This window comes from Giraffa tippelskirchi, chromosome 10, assembly GCF_054371585.1.
Source record: "Giraffa tippelskirchi isolate mGirTip1 chromosome 10, T2T-mGirTip1v1.2.pri, whole genome shotgun sequence".
Taxonomy (NCBI): domain Eukaryota; kingdom Metazoa; phylum Chordata; class Mammalia; order Artiodactyla; family Giraffidae; genus Giraffa; species Giraffa tippelskirchi.
Window position 1 is genome coordinate 149299733 of NC_137284.1, and position 18650 is coordinate 149318382.

Here is an 18650-nt window from a genome sequence, read left to right on the forward strand (position 1 = left end):
ACATGAGTTTGGGTAAACCTCAGGAGTTGGTGATGGACAAGGAGGCCTAGCATGCTGCAGTCCATGGGGTTGCAAAGAGTCAGACACGATGGAGCGACTGAACTGAACTGAACTGAACTGAGCACATCAGGAGAGACAGCTGAATGAGTTACAAGCTGGAATTAAGACAGATGGGAGAAACATCAACAACCTCAGATATGCAGATGATATCACTCTAATGGCAGAGAGTGAAGAGGAACTAAAGAGCCTAGTGATGAGGGTGAAAAAGGAGAGTGAAAGAGCTGGCTTAAAACTAAATATTAAAAAAAACAAAGATCATGGGATCCGGCCCTCACTGAAAGTGAAAGTCGCTTAGTCAAGTCCAACTTTTGCACCCCAAGGACTATACAATCCATGGAATTCTCCAGGTCAGAATACTGGAGCTGTTCCTTTCTCCAGGGGAGCTTCCCAACCCAGGGATCAAACCCTGGTCTTCTGCATTGCAGGCGGGTTCTTTATCAGCTGAGCCACAAGGGAAGCCCAAGAATACTGGAGTGGGTAGCCTATCCCTTCTCCAGTGGATCTTCCCCACCCAGGAGTCAAACCGGGGTCTCCTGCATTGCAGGAGGGTTCTTTACCAGCTGAGCTACCAGGGAATCCCTTAATTCCCAAGTAATCCCTACATGGCAAATAGAAGGGGAAATGGTGGAAGTAGTGACAGATTTCCTCATCTTGGGCTCTAACATCACTGCAGATGGTTACTGCAGCCATGAAATCAGATGATTGCTTCTTGGCAGGAAAGCTATGACAAACCTAGACAGTGTATTGAAAAACAGAGGCATTACTTTGCAGACGATAGTCAGTATAGTCAAGGCTATGGTCTTCCAGTGGTCACGAACGGTTGTGAGAACGGGATGGTAAAATAGGCAGAGCACCAAAGAATTGATGCTTTCAAATTATGGTGCTGGAGAAGACGCCTGAAATTTCCTCGGACAGCAACGAGATCAAATCAGTCAATCTTAAGGGAAATCAGCCCTGAATACTCATTGAAAGGACTGATGCTGAAGCTGAAGCTACAGTATTTTGGTCACCTGATGTGAACAGCCAACTCATCAGAAAGGTCCCTGATGCTGGGAAAGATTGAGGGCAGAAGGAGAAAGGGCATCAGAGGATGAGATGGCTAGAAGGCATCACCGATACAATGGATATGAACTTGGGCAAACTTTGGGAGATGGTGAGGGACAGGGAGGCCTGGCATGCTATAGTTCATGGGGTTGCAGAGTCAGACATGACTGGGTGACTGAAAAACAACAATCATATTTTTTTAAATTCTTAAAACCAGATTTTCTTTTCTTTTTTGACTTCTATGTTTTATGTCACACTTAGAAAGGGCTTGTCCATTCCTATTAGCATTCTTTAATTTCTTATGCTAACTTTATGGTTTATCTTTTATATTTATACCTTTGACCCATTTGAAACTCATCCTGGTGTAATAGATGCAGGAATGGATTTAACTTATTTTTTTCCTAGATGGCCACCTAGTTGCCTCACCATATACTGAATAATCCACCTTTTTCAAATGATCATAGTTGAGTGTTTTAATTATAGCTACATGCTCTTCTTTAACTGTGTTCTTCTCTTTCTGAACATTTTTGGCTATTTTTTCCTTATATAACCATATACAAATTTTAATCAGATCTCTAGCTTAAAACTTTCTGTCATTCTTAATTGAAATTTTACAATTCTTATGGATAAACTTAGGGGAGAATTGATATTTTTGCATTTCAAGTTCATCTTTCCCTTTGTTCAAGCCTTCTTGTGTCTCTCAGGAGCAAATTTCTTTATGTAGACCTTGAACTTAAATTACAAAATTTATATAATAGTTATATTTATTTGTTGTTACTTTTGTAAATGCAGTGCTTTTCCTTCATCCTGTCACCTAATCAGATTTTTTTTTTTGGTATATGTGAAGGATTTTATTTCCGAATATGAATTTTGTATCCTGCCACATCACTGAGTCATCTTACTGGTTTTTAGTTTTTTTTTCTTGAATTTTCCAGATAGCCAATTAAATTATTTGAAATTAAAGTTAATTTTGTCCTCTCCTTTTTAATATTTTAGACCTGAATTTTTTCCTCTTGTCTAATTGCATTGGCTAACTTGCCAGAAGTTTTCATTAATTTACTCACAAGGAAGTATATAAATTTAAATTTAAGGCCTGTCATTTCAAGAGACATATAGCCTCTGATCCATCCCTTCACCAGGAGCACAGGCAGATGTGAAACTCTGGGAAGAGGGCCAGAGAAAGATACAAGTCCTGAAAGTAAAAGACCTATATAAATGCTAGGTGACAAGGTAAACATCCCTTCCTAGCCAACCACTTTGCCTCTAGGGGACAGGGAAGACTGATATTACTGTCTTTGCTGACCTCTTCTGGAAGATATGAAATCACTCAGAAGATGGCATGTTTGAATATTTTCCCCAAGAAGTAACTGCATTTTCCTGGCCTGCCTGTCTGAAAGGATTTTTCAATATCCTGAAAGCTATTTTTAAATTCTACCCTTTTCTTTAACTTCTCTGCCTCTTTCTTCCCCTTACTTTTGTAAAATTTTCGTATTTTTTATCTCCTCCTTTTCTCCCTTAGATTTTTGGCTGTTCCCACATTCCTATCATCCCTGGTTGACTTTACTTCTGAGCTCCTAACTCACGCAATTATTGAAATTGAGCAGTTCAGAAGACAATGATTGCCTTAGCTGGAGCAGTTTGAGTGTAGTGTGGTGACGGGTCCATCTTGCTGTGAGCGAAGAAATGAATGAAAAGTATGGGGAAAATAACACTGGATTGCACTTCAGAGGAATAACAGTGGATTGCATTTCAGAGAAACCCACCAGGCTTTTCTGTCCATGGGATTCTCTAGCAAGAATACTGGAGTGGGTTGCCATGCCCTCCTCCAGGGGATCTTCCTGACCCAGGGACAAAACCAACATCTCTAACGCCTCCTGCACCAGCAGGCAGGTTCATTACCACTAGCACCACCTGGGAAGCCCAAATAAACCAAAGGCATCTCAGCAAAATCAGTGGACTCTAGGGTGGCAACTATCATACCATTCTGCAGATTTGTTTCTTTTATGGACATGTTGCTCATTTTCTGATTGTCCATATAATGACATATTGAATGGACAATTCATTTCCACAGTTTTAAAGGCCAATGCTCAGCAAAGAGATGCTAAATATCACAAATTCTAAAGGAGAAATGCCTGATGCAGCTCTGTAAGACTTACTAAAAATGGAATGACAATCCATTGACCTTCATTTCACCATCCATCCAGGCTATAAAGAGAAGGCTATAGTTACTAGAGGGAAGAGATTTATAGGGATAGAGTTCTATAGTTCTTCCCCCACCCTTGTCCCTCATGCCCTAGGCAAGTAGAGGCAATCTCCAAGATAAAACCACTGTGGAGATTAGAAATGCAGGCATGGTCTATTATTTATCCCACTGCCTGGTTGCATGCAAAACTTCATGGGCCCACTCTGGTGCCATTAGAACAGCATGGGGACAGTTTTAGAAAGAAACTGCTGACTTAAAAAAATGCGCAACATGAGAGTTGCATGTTGAGTTTTATTGGGGGCAAAATGAGGACTATAGCCTGGGAGACAGCATCTCAGCTCTGAGAAACTGTTTCAAAGAGGCAAGGAGGGGAAGGTCAGTGTCTATGTGATTTTGATGAAGGCAAAGAGTTTGTGCAATCAAGCATATATTTTTTTTGCAGGTTTCTGCTAGTTACAAGGAGCAGCTGTCATCATGAAGGACTTGAGTGCTTTTCTAGATATGAGGAGATACAAGAACTGAGCTTGTAAAATCGGCTCCTGAAAATACCTAACTGTCTAAAGACCTGTTCTGCCAGTTTTTCTGTGAGCACAGGAGTGCTTCACTTCTGCCCTCCACCCTGAGCTCCTTTTAAGAGGTGTTGAAAATCAGCAGCTACAGCAACACAAGATTTAATCCTTGTAGAGGGAGATGGCAAATGCCAATTTGTAGCTGACAAAATGAACAACTATCCTCAGAGTTTGAGAGAGCAGGGAAAACTCTTGCCTTATCAAATATGGCAGTGAGAGCAAGCCTTCATTCCTATCAATGATATGGCAAAAGGTGCCAAGTGGAGACTGTGGAAAATATGAACCATCTTCAAGTTTCCTGGTCTAAAAGGGCTGCCTCCCGGGATGAGGAGCTCCTGGCATTGAGAGACTGTAAATTGAACACGCGACACATGAAGCAGAGAGGATCACTAAGCAATGTGAAATGCAGATGTCCTTTCAGGATATTTAAAAATCCACAAATGTGCCCAAGAAACACATACTATTTGGATCCCTACCCTACAAAGGGAATTAGTAGCTTCAGTTCAGTCACTCAGTCATGTCTGACTCTTTGCGACCCCATGGACTGCAGTACAACAGGCTTCCCTGTCCATCACCAACTCCTGGAGCTTACTCAGAGTCATGTCCATCTAGTTGGTGATGCCATCCAACCATCTTATCCTCTGTCATCCCCTTCTCCTCCCACCTTCAATCTTTCCCAGCATCAGGGTCTTTTCCAATGAGTCATTTCTTCGCATCAGGTGGCCAACGTATTGGAGTTTCAGCTTCAGTAGCTTAGGAAAGGACAAACAGCTCCAAACAAGTGAAAAAAAACTCCAGTCCCCTTCCCCCTAACCTCTTCTTCCCTGTCCTGACATCAGAAGACTTAGGGCAGAGATGGAGAAGAGAAGTAGACCAGCAAGGAGGAGAGAATGAGCAAACTGTCCCTGCTCTCCACCTGCAAGGCTCCAAGTCACAGGTCAAGCACGATCAAGGGAGAAGAAACACTTTAAATGAAATGCAACACTGAAATTCTAACAGAGATTGGGACGCATGGTTTAACACCAGATGATGGATCTTCAGGAACAATATGAAGCTGTCTTTATAAGCAAAGTGACTAGAAAATTGCAGGAGCTACCCTAAATGTCACACAGAAGGGAAGGGAGATCTGAAGGAAATAAATGTTGGGAAAAAATAAAGCCATTTCTTTTTCCTGTTCCATTAAGTTTAGTTAATTTAATAAATCAGCTACACACACCTTGAAATTTCCTTGCATAAAAAAAGCATAGATTGAATGATCCAGCCTAACCGAGTTAACGGAAGTGTTGTCAGGGCCTCTCAAGGGAGTCCTATATCTTATTCATAGTCCACGTCATTCCTCTTTAGGACAAGGGTCTTCCATAACCAGGGCCTCCTTCAATTTTGTGGACATCGGATTGCATAATCCCCACATACACTGTGTTCTCTAAGGACAGGGCTCAGGCAAAGATGAGGAGGATTCTTTTTTAATCTCAAGAATTCTTTGTGGTTTGTTTTTGATTCTGTAAGACCAACCATATTCATTCCGATCTGGCCAGAGCTGTATACAGTCAGGAATATGAAAAAGCATACTGTTCTAGTTAATCATCATGTATTATGTTAAATATTAGCTGGTTACAATAAATTAATGGTTGCTTGGCAACCAAGGAGCTGAGATTTAGAAAAGAAATACTTCATTCTTGCTCAAATTGGAACAGCAAGTTTGCTTTGGAACATTCTGAGTTCTGTCGTATTCTTTTTGATGGAACCAAACCTTGGCACAAAGGGAAAAGCAAGGGAAGACTCACATTTTACAGCTTAGTTAATTTTAGGAGAGGAGAGGGGAAGTAAATTGCATCTCATCTCCTGGCTTGGGTTAGAACTGCCCGATTTGAGAACAAGTACTAATTAGCTGAAAGTGAAGCTCAGCTGTGACTTGGCTAAAAATGGGAGATCTTGCAAAAATGTACTGTAAAGCTGAGTGTGGTGGATCTGATTCACTTTGCATGTGAAAACTGGACTCATACTGACAAAACAACATGTGGGAAAAGAGTTTTAGAGCATCTTAAAAACTTTAAGACATTTGGTTAGAGAAATGACCAGCTAGCTGACTCATAATATAATCCAGAAATAAAATCAGACTTCATTTTGGGCTCAGAGTCCTTGATGAGAGTGTCATTAGCCAAAATCAACCTGATTGGATAAGGGTCTATCTAATAACCAAGAAAAGGATTCAGGAATAAGAATATTTTTAATAAAAGAAAGAGAAGGGATACAGACTCTGGGTGATTTGGAAGATTGCAAGAGGGTGTTGGGAATGTACATAAGCTTTAGTGAAAAATTAAGCAATCATTTTAAAGCCTTACATTAGTTGTCACTCAAAACTATTCAAGTAAGTGAACAAAATGATGAATTACATTTTATTTTTAAAATACTCTATACTTAATTTTGATTGAATTTTAAAGTCTATTGGAGCAGGCAAGGGAGTTTTGATTTTGAGGCCTAAATTAATTAATCTCCTGACTTTCTGCATTAACCATAAAATTTGCTCTAACATTGAAGACTCGATCATTTTGATGTTACAGTTTCTTAATTACACATGTGGATAAAATACTCTGGAAAGGTATACAGGATGCTGGCAAGAGAGGAATGCCTTAGGAGGGGCAAATGAAGGTTGGGGTAGGAGAAAGACTGCTTTCACTTGCCCTTTTGTTTTCATTTGATTTTCACTTGCTCTTACACTTTTAGACATTTTGAACTTTATACCTTCTGAGCTTATTAATAGTTCAACAACGAAGTACAATTTAAAATAAACATTAAAATGCATATGGCTCAGGAAAAGCAACATGATGTGGTGGAGAGAATGGGATCTGGTATTACAGACCTGAACCCCACCTTGACCCCTGAGTACTTAGGAAAGTGTAGGCAAGTAATTCAGAACCCCTATATCTCCATATTTCTCATCCTTAACATGGGGCAACATACTCAGTAAAAACAGTATAATGTCTACTCCCCACAGTCCCCACATGTTTATAACCAGCCCAGTTAAGTATGTGTCTGAGAAGCTGGTTTTCCCAGACATAGCACCTGGCGTTTTATAGTTGTAACCATTTCACCAACATGAGTCCCCAGTTCCTCGGCTCATCTGGAGGGAATCAAAACAGTATAGAATCTCCTTCAGTTATTCTACTTTCTTAACCATAGTTCAGTCCAGCTGCTAAAAGTCGTTCAATTATGTTTTCCTGTCCATGGAAATAAACCGTTCTTCTCAGGCAGTCTCTCTGCTCATAAATCTCCCTCAATTTCTGAAAATCTAATTTATGTCAGAAATAACTAATAGTTTATTATCAAGTTTTCAAAAAACCGTTCCTAAAATTATCTTTCTTTTCTTCCACTCCCCTTCCTACTCCGGAAAAAGAGCATATGTTCTGGTTCTCGAGTTTCCCTATGACGTCATCCCTGGAGCCCACTTTGCAGACGATTGCCCGAGAGATCAGCACCGCCGCTGCATTATCCAGAGCCGCCAGTAGGTGGGAGTGTACACACACTCCTGAGAAGGTACACACCTGTGATACTTGGACTCTTGATCTCTGAAGATTCGGGTTCTTAATTTGGAAGGTAGGCAGAAACAATAATAGTTTATTAACATTAATTAACTTGGACAAAATGAGATAAATATGATGACTATGGGGCTCCCCAGGTGGCTCAGTGGTAAAGAATCTGCCTGCCAGTGCAGGCGACCTGGGTTTGATCCCTGGGTGAGGAAGATCCCCTGGAGAAGGGTGTGGCAACCCACTCCAGTATTCTGGCCTGGAGAATCCCATGGACAGAGGAGCCTGGCAGGCTACAGTCCATGGGTCGCAAAGAGTCGGACTTGACTTAGCAACTAAACAGCAACAATAATGAAGATGCCTATAATCAAGCAGAAACTATTTCAAGCCAAACACATCTCAAATCATCTCTGGTCACTATCATTAACAGCATTTAGGTTCTAGTTAAGCAACTTGCCTTTCTTTGTCATTTATTCCATAATGTGTTCCTCCTGCACCACATAGTCACACACCTGTGTAAAGAATACAACACATTTTTGCACACAAAAAGGGTGCCTGCTCTGTGCGTGTTATCGGTCTGAAGATTATACACAACCTGGGCTAACGTGGCTGACTTGGGAAAGGCAGATATAGCCTTTATGTTATGGGACTCCCTTTGAAATGGTAAAAATTATGAAAATCCCCGACTTGACACAAAAAGTTATAAAGCAGATCATTTTAATATCCCCTTGTTGAGAACCCCTGAAGTTCATAGGGTTGCAAAGAGTCGTACATGACTTAGTGACTGAACAACAAAAAATTGAGAAAATTTTTACAATACTAAAAAGCAAAATCATCAGTGTTTTTCAATAGATGGGTATTTCATTTATCTGGGGCCTTCCCTCATAGCTCAGTTGGTAAAGAACATGCCTGCAAAGATTCGACAGGAGACCCCGGTTTGATTCCTGGGTCAGGAAGATCTGCTGGAGAAGGGATAGGGCACCCACTCTAGTACTCTCGGGCTTTCCTTGTGGCTCAGCTGGTAAAGAACCCGCCTGCAATGTGGGAGACCTGGGTTTGATCCCTGGGTGGGGATGATCCCCTGGAGAAGGAAAAGGCTGCCCACTCCAGTATTCTGGCCTGGAGAATTCCATGGACTACAGTCCATGCAGTTGCAGAGTTGGACACGACTGAGCGACTTTCACTTTCATTTATCTGACCACTCAGTCCATACATTAAACATGGCCATATTATTTGTTCACTCTACACATTTCACGGTCTGAAGTGATGATATCTAGATTTCATCTATTTCTCAGTACCTAGCACAGTGACTGCTACAGAATGAGTGTTCATTGTTACTGTGTGTGTGTTTGTGTGTGTAAGAGATGGGGGGTGGGGGTGGTGAGAGGAATCTGGAGAAGTAGGAGAGGAAAGGAAAGAAGGTGGAGAGAGGGAAAATGGAGAAGAAAAGAGAGAAAGAATGTTAAAAATAGATGGGTCCTATGGAATCACTGCGAGATGAATCTGGTCCCATATTCCATTAATTACCTAGATCCCACAAATTTCCCTAATGAGGGGAGCATAGGTGGTGTTTTACATCCCTGAGTATGAGCTTCAACTCACATACTCTATCCCATAGCTCTCAAAATATATGAATATTCCCCTTTCCTCAATGATGGTTCCTCAAGTGAATGGTTGCAGGTTTTTGGAGCAAATCTGAGAAATCCACCAGATATACTTGTCCTGTTATTACAGGGCCCAACTTTTGGCACCTCAGATTCTTACATTTGATGTCACTGGGTCTGAGGACTGGTTCCAACCTGAAGACTGGGCAAAGGGATCATGACTTTACTGGGGTTGATGGTCTGAGCTTTCTTCTCATTCATTACTGATTTCTTTCAATTATGTACACCAGGCAGTATTTGTGTTGGTTACTCTTATCTCTTTCCCCATGAACACCACTCACTATGTCCAAAGGTCCATGCAATCCAGGCTCCTCCTGCCTGCCACTTCAACCTTGCTGACTAATAAAGCATGTAGGCATACTGTGCAGCTGATAGTTAATTTAAGTGCTGCCCCCTGGCCTCTGCATTCCAGTTACTTGCATTCCCACTGCCACTAGGAAGCCCAGTTTGGTAAAAGCATCTCCTCACAACAGGTTCAGCTGATGTTTACCTTAGCCATGCATTTTTATCAACTTGCTAGCAGAGTGCCAACCAGGCCTCACTCCCAAAGAATGTGGTCAACTGGTGGGTTTTTCAGTCCTATATAATACCCCATAGTAGTATTTCCACTTTTATATGCCTTTTCTCCCTTTCTTCAGAGTCTTATGAGGCAATTTTAGGCATCTCTAATTAACTTAATTAGGGCTCCAATATCACTGTGGACATTGAATGCAGCCACAAAATTAAAAGACAACTTGCTCCTTGGAAGAAAAGCTATGACAAACCTAGACAGCATATTAAAAATCAGAGATATCACTTTGCTGACAAAGGTCCTAAAGTCAAAGTTACGGTTTTTCCAGTAGACATGTATGGATGTAAGAGTTGCACCATAAAGAAGGATGAGCACTAAAGAATTGATGTTTCAAACTGTGGTGCTGGAGAAGACTCTTGAGAGTAACTTGGACTGTAAGGAGATCAAGTCAGTCCACCCTAAAGGAAATCAATGCTGAATATTCATTGGAAGGACTGATGCTGAAGCTGACACTCCAATATTTGGCCAGCTGATGTGAAGAGCCGACTCATTAGAAAAGACCCTGGTGCTGGGAAAGATTGAGGGCAGGAGGAGAAGGGGGTGACAGAGGATGAGATGATTGGATGGTATCACTGAATCAATGTATATGAGTTTGAGCAAGCTCCAGGAAACAGTGAAGGACAGGAAAACTAGACATGCTGCAGTCCATATGGTCGCAGATTTGGACACAACTTAGCAACTCAACAACAACACCAATTAACTTTATGAAGGCTGTAACTTTTTTTCAAAATTCCATGAGTCAGGAAATAGCATTTAGCAGACCCATTTCCCAGGACACTTGCAAAGGTGTTAATTCTGTATGATGAAGGAGTGGCTCCAAATTGACAACTTCTCCCTTATTTAACCTTATATTCCAACTATCTCCTGATTCACCATCCTCTAGATTCACTCCTGGGATTTCCTTGTGACTCAGTGGTAAAGAATCCACCTACCAATGCAGGAGACATGGGTTCAATCCCTGGGCCAGGAAGATCCCCTGGAGAAGGAAATAGCAGCCCATTCCAGTATTCTTGCCTGGGAAATCCCATGGACAGAGGAGCCTGGCAGTCTACAGCCCATGGGGTTGCAAAAGAGTCAGACATGACTTAGTGACTAGACAACAATGGATTCACTCCAGGAAGGCTCTCCCATTGCCTGATAGTGTGTGCTATACAGTTATTACAACAGCTTTGATGTATATTATTCTTTTTTCTCTTAGCAGCCTTAGCACATTTGTGGCCTTGGGAACAAGAGAAAATAAATTTCAGAGAAAGTGAAATAAAAATATTGTTTCACCAAGACCAGACTGTCTCAGCAACAATTGTTTGAGAACAATGACCAGGGTATACAGAACTATTGCTCATTCAAACATATCTATCTGGCCAGAGCAAGAAAATATCAACAGTGTCAAAAGAGCTGTGATAACGCTTGAAGATTTTTAATATTTCACGAATGTAAAGTATTAAAGCAATTATTGTTTTGTGTTAAATCCAAGTAATGCATATACCCCTTCTAGAAACACTAAGGTCAAGACTACAGCCCACCACTAAAGAAATCTGAAGCATTTGTTGTTGTTATTATTCAGTTGCTCAGTCGTGTCTGACTCTTTGCAACTCCATGGACTGCAGCATGTCAGGCTTCCCTGTCCTTCACTATCTCCCAGAGATTGCTCAAACTCTCGTCCATTGAGTTGGTGATGCCATCCAACCATCTCATCCTCTGTCACCCACTTCTTCTCATGCCCTCAATCTTTCCCAGCATCAGGATCTTTTATTAAAGCTTCAGCTTCAGCATCAGTCCTTCCAATAAATATTCAGGGTTGATTTCCTTTAGGATTGACTGGTTTGATCTCCTTGCAGGCCAAGGGACTCTCAAGAGTCTACTCCAGTACAGTTCACTAAAGGTAACAAAATACCTCCAATCCAGCTCAGCTTTCTTCTCAGATTAACTAGACCCCTCAAACTTACAAGTGGATCCCCCTCCAAAAAAAGGCTTGCCAGTTTTGAGGAATAAATGCTATCAACCTCAGTCTCAACTGTTCTATATATAATGTGCAGAATTTAATTTAAAAACTTGAGGGTTGGACGAATTGAGAGAGTAGCATGGAAACGTATACATTACCATATGTAAAATAGATGGCCAGTGGCAATTTGCTGTATGACTCAGGAAGTTCAAACCAGTGCTCTTTGACAACCTAGAGGGGTGGGATGGGGTCGGAGGTGGGAGGGAGGTTCAAGAGGGAGAGGACATATGTATACTTGTGGCTGATTCATATTGATGTAGGGCAGAAGCCAACACAATATTGTAAGGCAATTATCTTCCAATTAAAAAAAATAAAGTTAAAAAACCTTATGAGACTCATTCAAACACACACACACACACACACACACACACACACACACACACAGGAAAAAACAACCCATTTTCAAGAGAAAAAACAACAGAACTAAACTCAGAGCAGATTCAGACACTGCAACTATCAGTGAGGGACTTTAATACAGCTGTGACTTACAGGGAATCTCCTCAGACTGACTGGCTAGTTGGACAGGCATAATTCATGAGAATTATCACTTTTAAAAAACACTTAACATCTCTGGAAACTGTATTAAAGGCATATACAAATGAAGAAATATTTATCAAGAAAATCTACTAAAATTTGCTTAAAACAGCAAGAGTCTGTGGCACTTGAACCATGACCTACTATCTTCCTCTTCTCCTCCCAACTCAGTGTGATGGAAACCCACTCCAGGCAGATACAGCTGGTTGTTTTCCCCCAGCTTCAAGTCAAGGGCAATGGTAAATTCCCATGAAAAGCAGGTGGTCAGCATTTCTCATCCCTCTTGCACAACTCCAAGCTGCAGAAACTAATTTCCAGGAGAGTGCAAACAAGCGGTCTGTGACTTCCTGCTTCTTTCTATAATACTCAGTTTTCATCTATAGAACAGAAGTGCTACCTTATGAGTGGCACCCTGAAATGCCAATCACCCTTCATCAAGCTCACATGTAGGACGAAGGTTCCACACCAGGAGAGGCAAGTCAAGAAGTTCAAAGGCTACTGCCAGTGCCCAACACCCAGCTACTAAAGCAGGGTTATCACATAGAATTGTACCACTGTCCCCATCCCCAGCTCCCGAGTCATGACTCAGATATTTTTCCCAAGAGGAAAGCCAGCTCTGAAAGAAGTGACTTTATTTGAAACAGAGTGTGGGGAAGGGTACTCTTAAAAACAGTGAAGGTTTTGGTGGTGAACAAAGGAGGAGGCTGGTAACTTCATGACAGATACAAGGCAAATTATGGGCCAGTTAATTTAACAGGGATGATCAAAGTGAGAGCTAAGAAATACCTTCCTGAGGTCAGAATAAACCTCAAACTCTAACCTTAAAGAATATCTCTGTAAAGGAACCCAAATACAATTGGATAAGACTCTGAAGCAATTTATGCCCCAGGACTTTGTCAAAAACAATAGATCAGTTATCCAGTAATTAGTGGATCTTAACAAGTGGGTGTGATCAGGGGAAGAGACAAAGAGAGCCCTGCTAAAACCAATGTCACTTCAAGGTGATTGTGTATTTGCCTGAGAATTTGGTCTCTGAGGAGTGACACTGAGGGTGCACACTGCCAAGGAAATTGGACTTCACTAAAATATTCTAGCCAGGACACCAAATAATTCCGCAAGCAAATTGCAATAATAAACCCTAGGGGTGGTGTACCATATAACAGCTAAAATGTTTAGTTCTCAGTGAAATATTATAAGACATGCAAAGAAACAAGAACTATGACCCACACGAAGGGAAAAAGCACAAGACAGAAACTGCTTGTGAAAGAAACCAATGTCATATTTAACAGGCGTAGGCTTCAAAGCAGCCATGATAAATATGTTCAAAGACCTAAAGAAAAACCGGTTAAAGAAGCTGAAGAAGAGTGATGACAATGTTTCTCCCTATAGAAGATATCAACAAAGAAATCAAAATTATATTTTAAAAGGAGCAAATGGAAATTCTAGAGTTGAAAATATAATAAGTGAAATGAAAAATTCATTAGAACTCAAAGGTAGAATTTTCCTGACAGAAGAATGAATTAGCAAACCTGAAGATAGATCAATAGAAATTATGCAATTTTAAGAATTAAGAGAAAAAAGATTATGAAAAATTAACAGAGCCTTGGAGATGGAGATGTATGGGACTCCATTAAGTACACCAATATACATGAAATGGGATGGCCAAGAGCATAGGAAAGATACAAAAGAGCATAAAAAGTACTCAAGGAAATGATGGTTGAAAACTTTCTAATTTTAATGAAAACATCAACTTACACCCAAAAAGATAAATGAGCTCCATGTAGGATAAATGCAAATGATCCACAAACTAACATACTAACATTAAAACTGCTGAAAGACAAAGAGAAAAAAAACTTCAAAGCAGCAAGAGAGAAATAACTTCTCAAGCACAAAAAGAGGCAAACTTGATAAGATTAACAGCTGATTTATAGGAAACAATTAAGACCAGAAGATAAAGGGATGATACATTCAAAGCTCTAAAAGAAAAATCATGGTCAATCAAGAATCTTATACCAGTAAAACTCTCTCTCAAAAATAAAGGTAAAAGAAAGATGTTCTCAGATAAAACAGATTTTCTTGCTACAAGATTCACCTTAATAGTAATACTAAAGGAAGTTCTTTTAACTAAAAGCAAGTGACCCAGATAGTGAGTAGAATCCAAGCTCATGCACACACAACAAGCATGGGTAAAGGTAATTCTGTAATTATAAAATATGGTATGCTGTGCTTAGTCAATCAGTCGTGTCTGATTCTTTGTGACCTCATGGACAGAGGGATTCTCTGATGTCCATGGGATTCTCCAGGCAAGAATACTGGAGTGGGTTGCCATGCCCTCCTCCAGGGGCTCTTCCCAACCCAGGGACCAAACCCAGTTCTCCCACATTGCAGGCAGATTCTTTACCATCTGGGCCACTAGGGAAGTAAGTGCCTATTTTTCCTCCTGCCTTCCATTAACTTATTTAAAAAGCAACTGTATAAAATATGCAGTATATAATTATATTTTTGAGTGGATAAATATAGAAATGTAATATATTTGCCAATAACACCACAAAGGAAGTGAGTGGGAACAAAGCTGTTTTGGAATAAGGAAATGGCACCAAATGTCAACTTGAATCTGAGGAATATTTGAAGAGAACTAGAAAGGGTAAACAAGGTTCATATAACAGATACTATAAATATTTACCTGTTCTCCTTTCTTCTTCCAGCTTCTTTAAAATTATATAAAATAATAATTATAACAATGTATTTTTTAGTTTGTTACTATATGGATGGAAGGGCTTCTCTGGTGGCTCAGATGGTAAAGAATTTGCCAGCAATGCAGGAGACCTAGCTTTGATCCTTGGGTCAGGAAGACCCCCCAGCTGGTGAAGGGAATAGCTACCTACTCCAATATTCCTGCCTGGAGAATTCCATAGACAGAGGAGCCTGGCAGGCTACAGTCTAAGGGGTAACAAAGAATTAGATATGACTGAGTGACTAACACACACATATAGATTGAAAAAGAATACAGCAGCACAAAAGCGGGGGGTGGTGGAATAGAGCTTTGTAAGAGCAAAGTTTCTATATCTAACTTGCACTGTTAGTGTAAACCTGAAGTCAATTCTTACTTAATATGTATGTGGTAAGCCCTGGAGTATCCATTAAAAAATATAAGTGAAAAGTGAAAAAAAAAGAATTTTAAATGATATACTAGAAAATATTTACCCAATTCAAAACTAATATAACTATGATTAATATATTATATGATGTAATGGAGAAGGTGGATAAATGGAAAAACAAGAGAGGAATTGCAGAAAAGAGATAAAAATTGTAAGAGAATCAAGTGAAATATTATAAATTAAAAAACATTGCATGAGAGATGGAGTGTTCCTTTCATGGGCTTATCAGCAGAAGCAACACAGATGAAGAAAGAATCAACTTGGAAACATGCCACAGTACATACACAGTTCATGTTTACTAATTTTGCTACTTTGTAATACACAGACCATAATATTTTATTCCAATCAGAAATGAATTCAAGTCTGTTTTCCAGAATTCACATCAACACTTAGTATTCCCAGAACTTTACTTTTTTCCAATCCGATGGATGTGATATGGTTGATAGCTGAGAAAACTTTGGCAAGTTACTTAACCTCTCTGACCTTCTATTTCTCATTTGTTAAATGCATCTACTACTACTTACCTACAGGATATTGTCAGGATTGAATAAAAATATAGAGAAATTGCAAGTTACTTAGTATACTCTTAATACTGTTCCTTTCCACCTACATGCTTTCAAAGTATTTAACAAAGTTTATTTTATGCAGTAGGTATTCAATATATAAAGTATATTAAAATATACAAAGACTCTATATAAAAAATCAATCATATGATATAAAAGTTATATTCAGTGTCTCTACTGAAAAAATTAATGAGAGAACAAAATAAAGAGGTTAAGTGCAAACTTTAGAGTCAGACAAACCTGAGCCAAATGGTAATTTTATTTAGCTTTGAGAATTACTATCAATCTTCATATGGGAAGCCAATAAAAAACCAAAGATTTTTAATTAGACACAAAATTAATATTTGTGGTGGTGATCCAGAAGGCACAGAAGTTTTAATTACAATACTGCTCCCTTCTTATTCTTTAATTCCTACTTAGAAATATTACTATCAAGAAGAAAATTGAATATTTTACTTTGTATCATATACACCAAAATTTAGGCATCATCAGGTATGGATATAGAGGAATACCTATAGAAAATGAAACAGGAAAATGGATTGTCTCATCAAAGTCATGTCACAGATATCTATCTAGGTAGGCATTTTACTTTAGCCAAGGAATCTTTCTAGAAGAGAAAACATTAAAAATTTGCCTGGTTGGATGACCCACCTCCCAGAATACTGGAAATAACAGCAAAAAGAAACAAATGGGACCTAACTAAAATTAAAAGCTTTTGCACAACAAAGGAAACTATAAGCAAGGTGAAAAGACAGCTTCAGAATGGGAGAAAATAATAGCAAACGAAGCAATAGACAAACAATTAATCTCAAAAATATACAAGCAACTCCTGAAGCTCAATTCCAGAACAATAAACAACCCAATCAAAAAATGGGCCAAAGAACTAAACAGACATTTCTCCAAAGAAGACATACATATGGCTAACAAACACATGAAAAGATGCTCAACATCACTCATTATTAGAGAAATGCAAATCAAAACCACAATGAGGTACCATTTCACACCAGTCAGAATGGCTGCTATCCAAAAGTCTACAAGCAATAAATGCTGGAGAGGGTGTGGAGAAAAGGGAACCCTCTTACACTGTTGGTGGGAATGCAAACTAGTACAGCCACTCTGGAGAACAGTGTGGAGATTCCTTAAAAAACTGGGAATAGAACTGCCATATGACCCAGCAATCCCACTGCTGGGCATACACACCGAGGAAACCAGAATTGAAAGAGACGCGTGTACCCCAATGTTCATCGCAGCACAGTTTACAATAGCCAGGACATGGAAGCAACCTAGATGTCCATCAGCAGATGAATGGATAAGGAAGCTGTGGTACATATACACAATGGAATATTACTCAGCCATTAAAAAAAATACATTTGAATCGGTTCTATTGAGATGGATGAAACTGGAGCCCATTATACAGGGTGAAGTAAGCCAGAAAGAAAAACACCAATACAGTATACTAATGCATATATATGGAATTTGAAAGATGGTAACGATAACCCTATATGCAAGACAGAATAAGAGACACAGATGCATAGAACAGTCTATAAGACTCTGAGGGAGAAGATGAGGGTGGGATGTTCTGAGAGAATAGCATTGAAACATGTATATTATCATATGTGAAACAGAACACCATTCCAGGTTCAATGCATGAGACAAATGCTCAGGGCTGGGGCAATGGGATGACCCAGAGGGATGGGATAGGGAGGGAGGTGGGAGGGGGTCCAGGAAGGGGAACACATGTAAACCCATGGCTGATTCATGTCAATGTATGGCAAAAACTACTACAATATTGTAAAGTAATTAGCCCCCAACTAAAATAAATAAATTTATTAAAAAAAAAATTTGCCTGGTTGGGAGTAATACTCTCTCTAGTTCTGTTTTTATTTTTATTCATGACATGTCACTAAGAACACAAAGTATATATTAACAGAGATCAGTGTTTCAGTCAGTTGAGTTCAGTCGCTCAGTCATGTCCGACTCTTTGCGACCCCATGAACGCAGCACGCCAGGCCTCCCTGTCCATCACTAACTCCCTAAGTCCACGCAAACCCATGTCCATCGAGTCGGTGATGCCATCCAGCCATCTCATCCTCTGTCGTCCCCTTTTCCTCCTGCCCTCAATCTTTCCCAGTATCAGGGTCTTTTCCAATGAGTCAACTCTTTGCATCAGGTGGCCAAAGTATTGGAGTTTCAGCTTCAACATCAGTCCTTCCAATGAACACCCACGACTGATCTCCTTTAGGATGGACTGGCTGGATCTCCTTGCAGTCCAAGGGACTCTCAAGAGTCTTCTTCAACACCACAGTTCAAAAGCATCAACTCTTCGGCGCTCAGCTTTCTTAACAGTCCAACTCTCACATCCATTCATGACTACTGGAAAAACCATAGTCTTGACTAGACGGAACTTTGTTGGCAAAGTAATGTCTCTGCTTTTTAATATGCTATCTAGATTGGTCATAACTTTCCTTCCAAGGAGTAAGCGTCTTTTAATTTCATGGCTGCAGTCACCATCTGCAGTGATTTTGGAGCCCAGAAAAATAAAGTCAGCCACTGTTTCCACTCTTTCCCCATCTATCTGCCATGAAGTGATAGGACCAGATGCCATGATCTTAGTTTTCTGAATGTTGAGCTTTAAGCAAACTTTTTCACTCTCCTCTTTCACTTTCATCAAGAGTCTCTTTAGTTCTTCTTCACTTTCTGCCATAAGGGTGGTGTCATCTGCATATCTGAGGTTATTGATATTTCTCCCGGCAAT

At 39.9% G+C, this 18650-nt stretch overlaps 1 protein-coding gene across 1 annotated transcript in view; it reads right to left on the reverse strand.

Annotated features, from left to right (window-relative positions):
• Positions 1–18650, reverse strand: part of KEL (Kell metallo-endopeptidase (Kell blood group)) — a 138330-nt gene that overhangs the window by 62152 nt on the left and 57528 nt on the right. The window lies entirely within an intron of this gene.